This window comes from Miscanthus floridulus, chromosome 17 (assembly GCF_019320115.1).
Source record: "Miscanthus floridulus cultivar M001 chromosome 17, ASM1932011v1, whole genome shotgun sequence".
NCBI lineage: Eukaryota > Viridiplantae > Streptophyta > Magnoliopsida > Poales > Poaceae > Miscanthus > Miscanthus floridulus.
Window position 1 is genome coordinate 22,465,647 of NC_089596.1, and position 13,418 is coordinate 22,479,064.

The window sequence follows — 13,418 nt, forward strand, 5'->3', positions numbered from 1 at the left end:
GGCATAAAAGGAGCTTGCCACGTTGGTATAGGACAACCTCTGTTCTTATGTGTATAGCCGTGAAGGAATTGTGCCATTCGAAAGGGGGGTTCCTACATCTGCTTGCTGAGGAATCCTAGCGGCCCTAACTTGTTAGACGAACCTTTGAAAGACTTCATAGTGAACCTTGCCGATCTTCCTTGGTAGTGGGTCAAGAGGCTGATCACCTCGGGTAAAAGGGTAAATCACGGCTCATGGTGAAAGTGTACAAACTCTGTAGAGTGTTAAAAACTGTTATAAAAGTCGTGCTCACGGACACGAGCAGCCTTGGACCCTTATGGAATAGTTGATCATTAATGATAAGTATGTTTATGCTATTCATTATTCATGTCTACTTGATCATGTCTTTATTTGGGTTATGTTAAACTTGTTGCTACTCTATTGCATAAAACTGTGATTCATTAAAAGCTAAATGCAGTTAAACCAGTGTCTATCTTTTGAGCCTCATGAACCCCGTGTTATTCTTGTTGAGTACGAGATGTACTTATGCATGTTTATATTTACTACTTGGATAAAAATCCGGGATGGGTAACAAATGGCAATGGTTATGAGGATTTCTAGACTTGTGATCAACCAGTCGACCGCCCCTGTGGCTATGGAGGCGCCACGAAGTTATCTTTAATTATTTTCGTTGCTAGACTTTGATATCCTTATGTAATGGATTAAATATTCGTGATATAATAAAGCACTGTGCTTGGTATTCTCCTTTAATTTGTCTCTATATGTGTGTTACTTTCTTGGGCACGCATATGGTTTTATATCCAATTTTGTATTTAAAATTGGGTATGACAGCAGCATGCATGCATAAACATGTAGGTAAACCTTATATTTGATTTTAATTTGATAAAATTTATTATTTTGCTATGTTACATGCTCACACTAATGCATAAATAAATCCAATTCACCTATTTTTAAAATGTTGCATATTTTAGGGTGTTACATTATATGTCATCAAAAGCATAGTACTTAAAGTATAGTGTTGTTATCCATGATCGCCTCTTGGCACACCATGTCAGCATTACATATTAGCTACCAACGCACATCTAGGCACACCAAACAGCCACAAATCTATCCCACATAGAAAAAGAGGGCTGGAACTGTGATAACCTGCTACCAGAACGGAGCTAGCTAGAGCATGACAAGTGACAAAGTCGTTGGCTGTAGGAGGCATCAGGAACATTCTTTCAACTGCAGCATTGTGAAAAGTCAGCAACAAGCTATCCGAATTTAGGCGCATAGAGTTAATTAGTAATGGGTTCACACTACTACAGAAATGGTTATCATCTCTGGTACATTCAATGCCGATTCGCATTTCGAACCAGTGGTGATGCGATTATCACCCGACGGTGATAATAGGTCTCATCATCACCGCTGGTTCGTGTTACCAACTATATGTGATAGTCTATCATCAGTGCCGGTTCATGACACCAATTGGCGGTGATGATGAGCTCCTTATCTATCACTGTATGAACCGGCAGTGTGAAGACGGTTTCAACACCAGCTCGGTATATGATCTGGCAGTGCTAACCACAATAAGCACAATAACATTCGAAACTTTTCCAAACAAAGTCAGATAAGGACAAACTTTATATCAAAGTTGTTGATCTCAATGAGAGTTGATAAATTTTTCATATATCATTTAAGTTCACAAAATTCTGTTTAAAGTTCTCATATTTTGAAATTCAAATTTTTTTGAATTGTACAAACGACCTCAGATGGAAAAATGATCAGAAGGAAAGTTTTAAATCTAGATGAGACCAACAAGTTTGTAGTTCACAATTTTTTTATAAATCATTTATGACCACAAATTTGTATTTGAAGTTCTAACATTTTGAAATTCCAAAATTTTAAACAACCTCAGATGGAAAATCGGCCGAAACAACCAAACCTATAGATCTCGATGAGAACTACAACTTGTAGTTGATGACTTCTTCATTTGATATCATTTGAGGTCCTAAAAATTATGGCTCAACTTCTCACAATTTAAAATTTAAATTAGTCAAACGACTTCAGACTGCGAAAAGACCAAAACCAAAGTTGTGGATCTAGATAAAAACGACAACTTTGTAGTTCATTATTTTTCATTCGAATTCGTTTAGGGTCTCAAATGTTCATTTCAAAATCCCGAAAAGTGAATACTAGCGGAATGGATATGCCATATGGATACAAGTGATGTTGGGGTGGAGTGGTTAAAGGAGCTATGTGCAAGACCCCATAGGAATGAGGTTTGAATCCCACGGCCGTGCAGTGCATGTACTTTCTCACCGAAAATCATGTTACTTGTTACTTTCTAATGGCGCTGGCGCCTTCTTAGGGTTAAAAGAAATTTTTTTGCTCTTTTCTGGCCCGATTTTAGGATTTCAGGAAACCATCATGACCGCCGGTTCGTGTTACTAACCGGTGGTGATATCTTATTATCACCACCAGTTTCCAACTGGCAATGATGACCATGTCATCACCATCGATTATTCACTCTTGCGGTCCAAAACCAACAGTGATCGAAGATTGAACCGACTGTGATGACCTTTCTATAGTAGTGTCATCTAGATCGAGGATGAAGACTTAGATCTCAGGTTCGGATCCCACCGCCACGTAGCGCGTGACTTGTACGTGACTTCCAATGCGCGGCTGTGGGTTGTGACTTGTGATCTCCAGATTAAAACAATTTTTTTGCTATTTTTTTTGGAGATTTTAGAATTTCTAGAAATCCTAATCACCTCGGGCTGGTAATGCTACGCTAACCAGCAATGATAAGCTACGGCAATGAAGACCATCCTTATCACTAACGACTTTCGCCGTCGTGGGGCCAAAACTAGCGGTGATGAACATTCTGTAGTAGTGAGATGTTTAGGTTTTCCATATTCTCCATTTTATTTTGTCAAAGAAAAATAATAGCAACTTAATATGCATTGGTGGTGTGGAGTATGCATTTGTTATTTTATTAATAAGGTATTTTCAATGTATTATGAATTTGCCAACAACAATGCCTTAATTTGTATATGCATATGGGTCCCTTGACAAGTTGTGTCCAGTGAGGTGATTCTGATATTTTCTTTCTTAGCTTCTTGAACTTGACTTGTGTGTGTTGCAACATCACATCTGTATTTTCATTTAAAAAATATCACAGCAAGTAATTGTGAATGCGTATACTCATATAATCAGTATACATAAAATACGATTCCATTTTGAAATTATCTAGAGTAAAGGACCAGCTTTGCTTGCACTGGGACAGAAAATAACATGGTTGAATGGGACGCTGTCCTGCCACATGGACGAGAACCATGTGCTTCCCTCAAGCTGCACAATGGTCCATGACGCCAAGAGGTGTGTCAGTGCTCCAGTGAAAATCGCGGCCAGGCCCCATTAATGCCATGTTTGATTGAGTTGTAGCTTTTGCAAAAGCTGTTGTGAGTTGTGACTTTTACAAAAGCTGCTATGGAAAACCTGCTGTGGAAAAAGCAGAAGGCTATTTGGTGGAACAACTGTGGCTTTTGAAAAGCACGTGCGAGCAGACCCCTTCACAATCCATTCTCTCAACTCTCTCCCTCTCTCACCCGCTCATCAGCATCTTCTCCTTCCTCCCGTCAACATCTCTTGCGCCAGCCCGCGGTTGTGCTCCAGCATGGAGGCCATGCCCGCCCGTGGCGGCGCTCCGGCGAGGTGTGCGCGCTAGCCCGCGGCGGCGCTCGGCTAGGGCCGCTGAGCTGGCGGGTCACCGAACCCGGCCGCGTTTCCACCGGTGGGGCTGGGGCTGGGATGGGGCCGCCAGGATGGGGTCAGGATGGAGCTCACGCCGTCGTCGGGTTGAGGCCCGCGTGTCGCCACCGGGATGCCCCAAGCAGTCGCCAGGCAGGGCCCGCGCCGCCACCGTTGTCAAGATGGGATGGGGTTGGGATGAAGCTCGCACCGCCGCTGGGATGGCCCACGCCATCGCCAGGCAGGGTCCGTGTCGCCGTCGTCATCAAGATGGGGTTGGGATCGAGCTCGTGCCGCCAGGATGGGGTTGAGATGGAGCTCGTGCCGCCATCGGGATGAGGCCCTTGCGCCGCCGTAGGGATGGCCTACGCCGTCGCTGGGCAGGATCCGTGCCGCCACAGGGAAAGGCTAAGGCCCACGCAACTGATGAGATGGAGCTCGAGAGGGAGTGCTCCGCCATGCAGTGTCTCTCGCGAGTCTACGGACAGAAACGAAGAAGAGGAAAAAAAAACAAACCGGTACTTCGTAACCAGTGTCATGTGAGTAATTTTTTTATCCCAAAAGCAGCTAAAAGCAGGGGGGAGCTGCTTTGAGTTTTGTACTATACCAAAAGCAGCTTTTGACCTAAAGCAGCTGTGGCTTTTAACCCCTTTGATTGGCTTTTGGCTTTTGCAAAAGCAAAAGCAAGTTGAAAAGCCCAATCAAACAGGGCCTAATCATGTCAAATGATGAACAAGCACAGTTGGTATGTACTTTTTTTAAAAGGGAAGCTTTATTAATTTCAAGAATGTTCATCAAGGTGATACAACATCTTGAAATCCTCCCGGCCTCTGCCTAAAAGGCACACATCGCAAAGCAAGAAACGAAAAGAAAAAACAAAACCGGAGCACCCTAATGACTTTCAATCCGTAGACTAGACCGTCACCCATGTGCCCGAGTAAAAATCACCTTGGCCACCTGCGACAAGAATTGATAGGCCGCTACAACTACCTCCTGGGAAGTAGGCTTTTGAAGGATGGACCATGTACGGAGCCAATGCGTAGTTGAGTAAATGACCTGCAGAAAGGAAGGTTGTTTGTTTTCAAATATAACTGCATTTCTGCAGAGCCACTGGGACCAACACATGCCTGCCGCTCCCAAAAGAACTAAAGGTTTTAAGTCCTTTCTAAGCCCATCTAGCTATCTACCAAATATATTGGACACATCGAGCGGTCTAGGGAGACCCCAGGCTGCGTAAACGCTGGCCCAAACCAGGCGTGCAAACCGGCAATCTAAAAACAGATGCTGTATCGTTTCATTCTCATGACAGAAACAACACTGTTTACTACCTTGCCAATTTCGTTTGGCTAGATTATCTTTGGTGAGGATGACACCTCTTCGCAAGTACCACAGGAAGATTTTGATCTTCAAAGGTGCTTTATGTTTCCAAAGTCGCTTGTTTAGGTTAGGGACGTTTTGGTAGATGAGACCAAGGTAATGTGATTTTACTGAAAATTCACCCCACTGATCTAAATTCCACAAAAATTCGTCTTCCTCCTGGCTTAAGGCAACATGAGTAAGACGTGAAAGAAGGTTATTCCACATCACTAACTTGTCACCTAAAAGGTCTCTGCGCCAAGATACACTAGATGGCTGCGTACTCAAAACCGCAGCCACCGTATCTAGTTGGCATGTACTTACTCCAATATACTAAATGTCACTCCCTCATTTCCAAATTATAAGTTGTTTTGGCTTTTTTTAGATACATAATAAAAGTTGTGTATCCAGATAATCACTGCTGCCGTAAGTTCCATTTCTGCACTATTTCTGGGTTTACCATTTACCACACATCAATGTGTGATGTGTACGTCCTTGTAGAAGTCGTGAAGCAGCATTCAACATGAAGAGCATCTTTGTAGCATTTCCTCTTGACATTTCACTCTATAAAAAGGATCAGATCTTCATGTATATATATAGCAAGTTTTTACCATTGACAGCATTAAGCTAGGTAACACAATATATAGCTCCAAATGGACAAAAAAAATGCATAATAGAAAGAGAGTTTCTCGCAAAGACGAAACCAGCAGTGTGATGTGGAAATATGAGGCATCAGGAATGTCCTTTATAGACCTTGGACAACCTATAGTAGGACCAAGAGTACCATCCGTACGTGAAATGAGGATCTAGACCCCTTAATAGGAATGTGCTCCTAGACTCCCAGTGTGGTGTGAAGCTTGTTGTACCTTGAAAGGGAGTATGACGAACAGTTTAACTTCCTTTCTAGTTTTTTTTTTGTGAGAACTGCCTTTCTAGCTTCTTGTACTATCCAACGTGAATCATCGTCTTATCGTTCACGTGCATCAAACTCAAAATAACATTCCTTTTACCAAATAAAAACAGGATCATCACATGTTGCTCATGCCAAATACTAAACCACCTCCGCTCCATTCCGTAAAGATTAACAAATTAGCATTCAAAACATGTCCCATAGAGTGTCATTATATTCTAATTTGTGGATGCATGCATGTACCAATTTATCCCACCGACTATGGCCCAGAAGATAGTAAATTATCTGTCGGTTCCAAAACCCTTTTCGCCACCAGTTTTGGATTCTGTATTGGGCAAGCGTGAAAATTAGATCCTCTTATACCCAATGTATGTATATAGCCACTGCTTATGTATTTCTAGATTTTTCAATAGATATTTGGTAGCATAAGTTGTATCTAGAGTTTGTAATAAAGAATTTGATTGCTGAAATGTACGAAACATGCGTGATATATATCGGACCCAGGTAGAGATTTTTGTTTTTGTTTTTGTAAATTATCATCAGAGACTCTTCTAGCCAAAACATGTCACTGATGAGACCCTCTTCAGAGGCATATTTTGGCTATAAGAGTGTGATGACTCACGTCATAGACACATATTGGCTTTACATGTCACTGATGACTCATATCAGTGATGTCTTTCGGAAATACATGCCACTATGTGAACATAACAGTGACACGTTTTTACGCATCACTGATCTTTTCACATGAGAGACGTAATGTAAGTGACGCATTTTTTCCGCATCTCTGATGACTGCCTAGATGTGTCAGTATAATGTGTCAATCTACCATAGTGGGACGGTCCGGCACGTACAATTTAATTTCATCACTGTCGTACAGTCCAGTGTATGTGTTTCATCAATTTGTGTTTAACACATCCTAATGCTGTGTCAGAATTTTCTGTCACGTGCAATTTCATCACCACCAGACTGTCCAGTGTATGTATCTGACCTCTCTTAATTTAATCTGTCCCAGCGCGTGTAGGGGGTGATCCGGCGTGTGCAATTTTATCACGGCCAGGCAGTCCGTTGAACGCAGTTTCGCTGTCTTAGCACAAAATTACTATCATGTTTGCCTTCCAGTGCCAACAATCATTGCGGGCGGGATAAGTTAGATGGTACATTATTGGCGGAATGGACAGATGATGCAGCCACTAGGCAAATATAGACGCTGTTATGTAGATGCACTTAGTTCGCCTACCCATTGAACCACTAACTTGTTCTTGACCAGTGAAGCACCCATCCTGTAATGAAGATATGATATGCAAGAAGCTACGTACCATGCCATTTGGGACTGGAAATGTGTATTGATATGATGCAGTGCGTGCATTTGCTATGGATCGGAAGGTATCTGTGACATATGGCCCCTCTCTCGCGCCACAAGGATGAGAGAAATGTGAGATCCAATCGAGCTTGTGGCAGAGTTCTGCTACATACCCTCTGTGATGAACAAGTGTGAGTCTGTAGCTTGTGTCCAGAAAAAGGTTAGCTAGGTTGAACAAGTGTGAGTCTGATCCGGTCCTCTAGTGCTTAGCTAGGTTGAACAGGTGTGAGTCTGCAGCTTGTGTCCAGAAAAGGTTAGCAGCACGCACGTGCTTTGCACGCAGGTGGACATGCGAACTGTGAATGCAAGATGCTCGGCAGCATGGTGGGAATTGATTGGTTTCATTTATTTCCATCTTATGCTTAACTCCACTACTCAGGGTGCAAAAGAAAATGTTCTGTTGCGCTTGAGACACACAACAACTAAGCACATATAAAATACCAGTGGTCGTAGACGAGAGACACATTGGCATGTTTTTAGGTGGCCTGCTGCACGCTATCAGTACTGGGTCTTGGCTTAGGCACTTACACGACACTGTATGTATGTTTGAACATAAGAGATGAAAATCCCATAGCTTGCCATGGTTATGTTTATTATGACCCGTCCTAAAATCAGCCAAAATGTCAAACGCATGTCATGTCGCATCCTGAAATAGAGAGCAATGCTGGTATCCAGGCAGTGTGTCCAAGAGGTGACAGAGCACACTTAGTCCTATTCACTAAGATCAGGAAGAATCAAGAACTTGCGCCCCTATAATTTTACCTGGAGTTGTAGGGTGCTCTATAGTGAACACAGCTTCAGATGACGACCCAGTACTCGTCCATTTTCCCTCGGTCTCGCCTTCTGTGTTTCTCTGCCTCCACTCGAGCTAGCCAACACACCCAAGCGGCGGAGGGCAGGCAGCCAGCAGTGACCTAGGGGGAAGGGCCATATCCCCACTGCCGCCGCTCCTTCTGCTGCACTCTGTCGATACTGATGCAACCTTAGAGTGCGGGGAGAGAGGGAACTGCACACACAACATTGTGAGAGGGTGCAGAAAGACTTCCTGCAGTAGGCAGGAAGACAAAGCACCACGGCGAACCGCACCACGAGTCTGGGAGCATTGCGCTCATTTGGAAAGCTGCTAATACGGTTAACAGTTCGATGATTCTATTGTAAAAAATGCACCTCAAGGCCAGGTTTACTTGTTCAAGTATTAGCGACCTCAATCACATTGTTCGAATAATCTAATAATAATGGTACTTAACAATGCCGATGTGCATAATTAATTAATTATTTGTCAAAACTGAATTTGTCATGCTGTCATATCTCAATGGTACATATTCTCCCTTTTATTTGCTGAGAGATAAAAAATAGCAACTTAATATGCGTTGAAGGTGTCTGGAGTATGCATATTTGTTCTTTTACTAATAAGGTATTTTCAAGGTATTATGAATTTGCAATTTGTCCAACAATATGCCTTAATTTGTATATGGGGCCCTTACCAAGTTGTGTACAGTGAGGTGACTCATATCATCATATATCTGCCTTCTAATATATTCTTGAACTTGAAATCTTTGTATTGCATCATCACATCCACATTTTCATTTAAAAAACATCACACTTACATTTCTTAAAGTAATTGCGAGGTGTTTACAAATACAATTAATAGATATAAAATACGGTGTCATTTTGAAATTATCTAAAGAGTAAGGGACCAGCTTGCATTGGGATAAAAGGAAAAAGCCAAATAAGTTTTAACATTTCTCTAGCTTTCAAATTACCATGAGAACAAATTAGGCTAACATAATTTCTGTTCCGTTGCAATGCACAAGCATATTTCCTAGCTTTATTGTCTAAAGAAAAAGACAACAACGTTTGGTAACTATTGTGGTGATCATTTTCCCAACAACACATGTATATATCATGCGTCGTAGTCTCCTTATGAACCATGAACCAGTAAAAGAACCAAATGTCCATTCACTCATTTTGTCTATTAAAGAATCAGGGCACATGAATGCTCTAGATGTACATTTGCAATACATGATAGGGTTCAATCATGCCTGAGGTTGACAGTCACTACCGGAGACCGGCTCTTTGCGAGTGTCAAGTGGTTTGCCGAGTGTTGTTTTTCGGGCACTCGGCAAAGACGCCTTTGCCGAGTGTTTTTTTTTGACACTTGGCAAAGAGCTTCTTTGCCGAGTGTTTTTTTTTGACACTCGGCAAAGAAGCTTCTTTGCCGAGTGTTTTTTTACACTCAGTAAAGAAGCTCTTTGCCGAGTGTTTTTTTTACACTCGGCAAAGAAAATTTCAAAGCACATTTTGAAGCAGTAAATTAATTCAAATGAAAAAGTTTTCAACTACAAAGTTGTATAACTCATCAAGATGTACAATGTTTGTTTTGGTCTTTTCTTCATATGACAAAGTGAAAGTAAATTTGTTCACAAATCTAACATATCTCTCTTGTAGTTTATGAAACTACAAGAGAGATATATAAGATTTGTGAATAATGTTAGAACGACCATGTCGGATGAACAGATGACTAAACAACCAAAATAAACTTTGTATATCTCGAAAAGTTATGAAACTTTGTAATTGGCAACTTTTTAATTTGAAATCATCTTGTCATGCAAAACTGTGTTTGAATTTTAAAAATTTAAAATTTGAACTTTTCAAACGACCTCGGATGGAAAAACAACCAAAATAAACTCTGTAGATCTCGAAAAGTTATGAAACATTGTAGTTGGCAACTTTTTTTATTTGAAATCATCTTGTCATGCAAAACTGTGTTTGAATTTCAAAAATTTTAAATTCGAACTTTTCAAACGACCTCGGATGGAAAAACAACCAAAATAAACTTTGTAGATCTCGAAAAGTTATGAAACATTATAGTTGGCAGTTTTTTGATTTGAAATCATCTTGTCATGCAAAACTGCGTTTGAATTTCAAAATTTTGAAATTCAAATTTTGTAAACGACCTCGGATGGAAAAACTTCCTAAACTAAAAGTGTAGATCTCGAAAAGTTATGAAACTTTGTAGTTTACAACTTTTTTATTTGAATTCGTTTAGGGCCTCAAACAAGCAATTTACACTCGGTTTAGTATAATATGTTGGGAACTAAAACGGAATCCAGACACATGTGACGTTGTGGTGTAGTGGTAGAGGAGGTTCACGCGTAGGGGAGGTCGCGGGTTCGAATCCCGTCGGTCGTGTTACGCGAAAAATGCCGGCGGGGGCCCTCCACCGATTAAAAAAAATTTCCATTTTTTTCCCATTTTTTTCAGTTCCAACTTTGCCGAGTGCCCGATAAAAGGCACTCGGCAAAGAATTCTTTGCCGACGGACTTTTTACCGGAGGCTCTTTGCCGAGGGCAAAGTAGCCTTTGCCGAGTGCATTAGGCACTCGGCAAAGCGCCTGAATCCGGTAGTGAGTGAATAAGAAAGAAACTAACCACTGTATCCCTTGTTGAAAAATGTGGGACTCCAACATCTATCTAGTAATCCAGGCAGGGCCATGCCGGCAAATATAAGAGCCTTACATTAGCTTCGCATAAATAGGAACAGACAGCGGCCCCAAATCAATACAAACACAGATAGCAGAAAGACCGAGCTAGAACTTAGAACTAGCCAGAAGGTTGGTATGGCATGACCAAGGTATTCGGAGTACGAGGCATCTGGAACATCTTCTACAAGGCTTTGCAAAGAAGAATGAGCAAGAAGCTATTCAAGTTTAAGAGAAGTGGGATTTCATGTAATAGGTTTGTTTAACTAGAGCAGGAAGAACTTGGCATGAGCCCATGAATATTTCAGAGCAGGGAAAATCTAGCTTTTCACACTGGGGAAATCATTTTCCAGCACGTGCAATAATTTCAACACCAAAGGACTATCCAGTTTATCCGTTTTACCTATCTTTCTTTAACGTGTCCCAGCGCGTGCAATTTTATCACGGCCGTTTGCCTTCCGGTGCGAAGAATCATTATGGATGGGACAAGTTAGATGCTACATTATTGGCGTAATGGACAGATGATGTGGCCACTAGGCAAATACAAAGGCTGTTATGTACGTGCACTTAGTTCGACTATCCATTGAACCACTAACTTGTTCTTGACCAGTGAAGCACGACCCATCCTGTAATGAAAATATGATATACAAGAAGCTAAGTACCATTGGGACTGAATGTGTATTAATATGGTGCAGTGTGTGCATTTCCTATGGATCGGGAGGTATCCGTGACATATTATGGCCCCTCTCTCGCGCCACAAGGATGAGAGAACTGTGAGATCCAATCGATCTGGTGGCAGAGTTCTGCTACATACCCTCTGATCTGGTCCTGGTGCTTTGCTACGTTGAACAAGTTTGAGTCTGTAGCTTGTGTCCAGAAAAGCTCAGCGACACCAGTAACATGTCATTCAAGGAATGCAGATTTTGGTGCTTTGGACGCCAGTGGACAAGAGGACTGAGCATGATGCGAATTGATTGTTAGTGTAAAAATGGTCGTGTAAATTAAGTTTTCTGATTGACATCTTCTGCTTAACTCCACTACTCATAGTGCAAAAGAAAATTTTCTGTTGCTCCTGTTCACCGTATATAGACAAACAATGGTGGAGCAAGAAACATTTTTGTGCCCGGGCAAACATATAGACAAACAAATAATACACATCTACTAAGCTCATATAAATACAAACGGTCGTAGTGATGGGAGACAAGGTGGCTAGCTAGCTGCACGTGGTCACTGGGCCTTGATTCAGCAAGTTGATGACACACTATATGTCTGAAAAAAGAGAGGAAAATCCCGTAGCTTGCTCTGATTATGTTTCATATGAACACCTGCCAAAATGTTATTCATGTTGCAAGCTGAAAGAGAGAGAGAGAGAGCATCGTAGCAACTGTGTCCAAGAACTAACAGAGCACAATTAGTCGTATTCGTTTGGATTAGGCGGTATTAGGAACTAGGACAGCTATGGCGGTACCTAAAGTGGTAGGATGCTATCCTATTGTACTTTCCCTCGTCCGTGCCTTCACCCGAGCCAACTGGCGCTACCATTGTCCCTGCCTAGCGCGCGACAAGCTCGAGGCCACCACACCACCACAAGCACCAAGTGCGGACGGTGAGATGTATAAAAGGAGGTGAGCCCCATGGCACATGCCAAGGCTGCTGCAGTGCCACAGCTACGGTCAAGGGCCAACACACCCAAGCGGCCAAGCACGGGCATACAGCGCCCTTGGGGGAAGGTCCAATCCCACTGTTGCTGCTGCTTCTGCTTCTGCTCGACTCTCTCGGAGAGCTTGGCATTGGGAGCTAACCAGCGGAGGTGATTGAGTGCAAATGCAAGACGCAACATTTTGAGAGGGTATGGAAAGAGGGAGTCAGACTGCCAGCACGGAGGCAGACAGAGCACCACGGTAGACTGCGCCCATTGGAAAGCTGCTACTACGGATAAGGTTGTTGGAACTTGGAAAAGGCAGAGGCTGGCAGAGAATATTTATGGTTCCATGATTGTATTGTAAAAAGTGCATCTAAAGGCTAGGTTTCCTTAGCTTGATCATGTATTAGCCACCTTCAATCACATTGTACTAATAGTCTAATACTGGTACTTAACAATGGCCATGTGAATAATGAATTAATTATCAAAACTGAATTTGTCATGCAGTCCATATCTCAATGGTAGTACAGAACTACAGATGTTCAGGTTTTGCATGTTCTCCATTTTATTTTCTGCAAGAAAAAAATAATAGCAACTTAATATGCATTGGAGGTGTGGAGTATGCATATTTGTTATTTTATAATAAGGTATTTTCAAGGTATTATGAATTTGCAATATGTCCAACAACCATACCTTAATTTGTATATGGGCCCCTTAACAACTTGTGTCCAGTGTGGTGATTCCGATATTTTCCTTTTAAGCTTCTTGAACTTGACACATATGTGTGTTGCAACATCACATCTACATTTTCATGTAAAAAAGCCTCATCACACCTAGATTCCTTACAGCAAGAAATAAATTGTATACTAACATAATTAATATATATAATATAAGGTGTCATTTTGAAATTATCTATAGAGTTAAGGACGAGCTT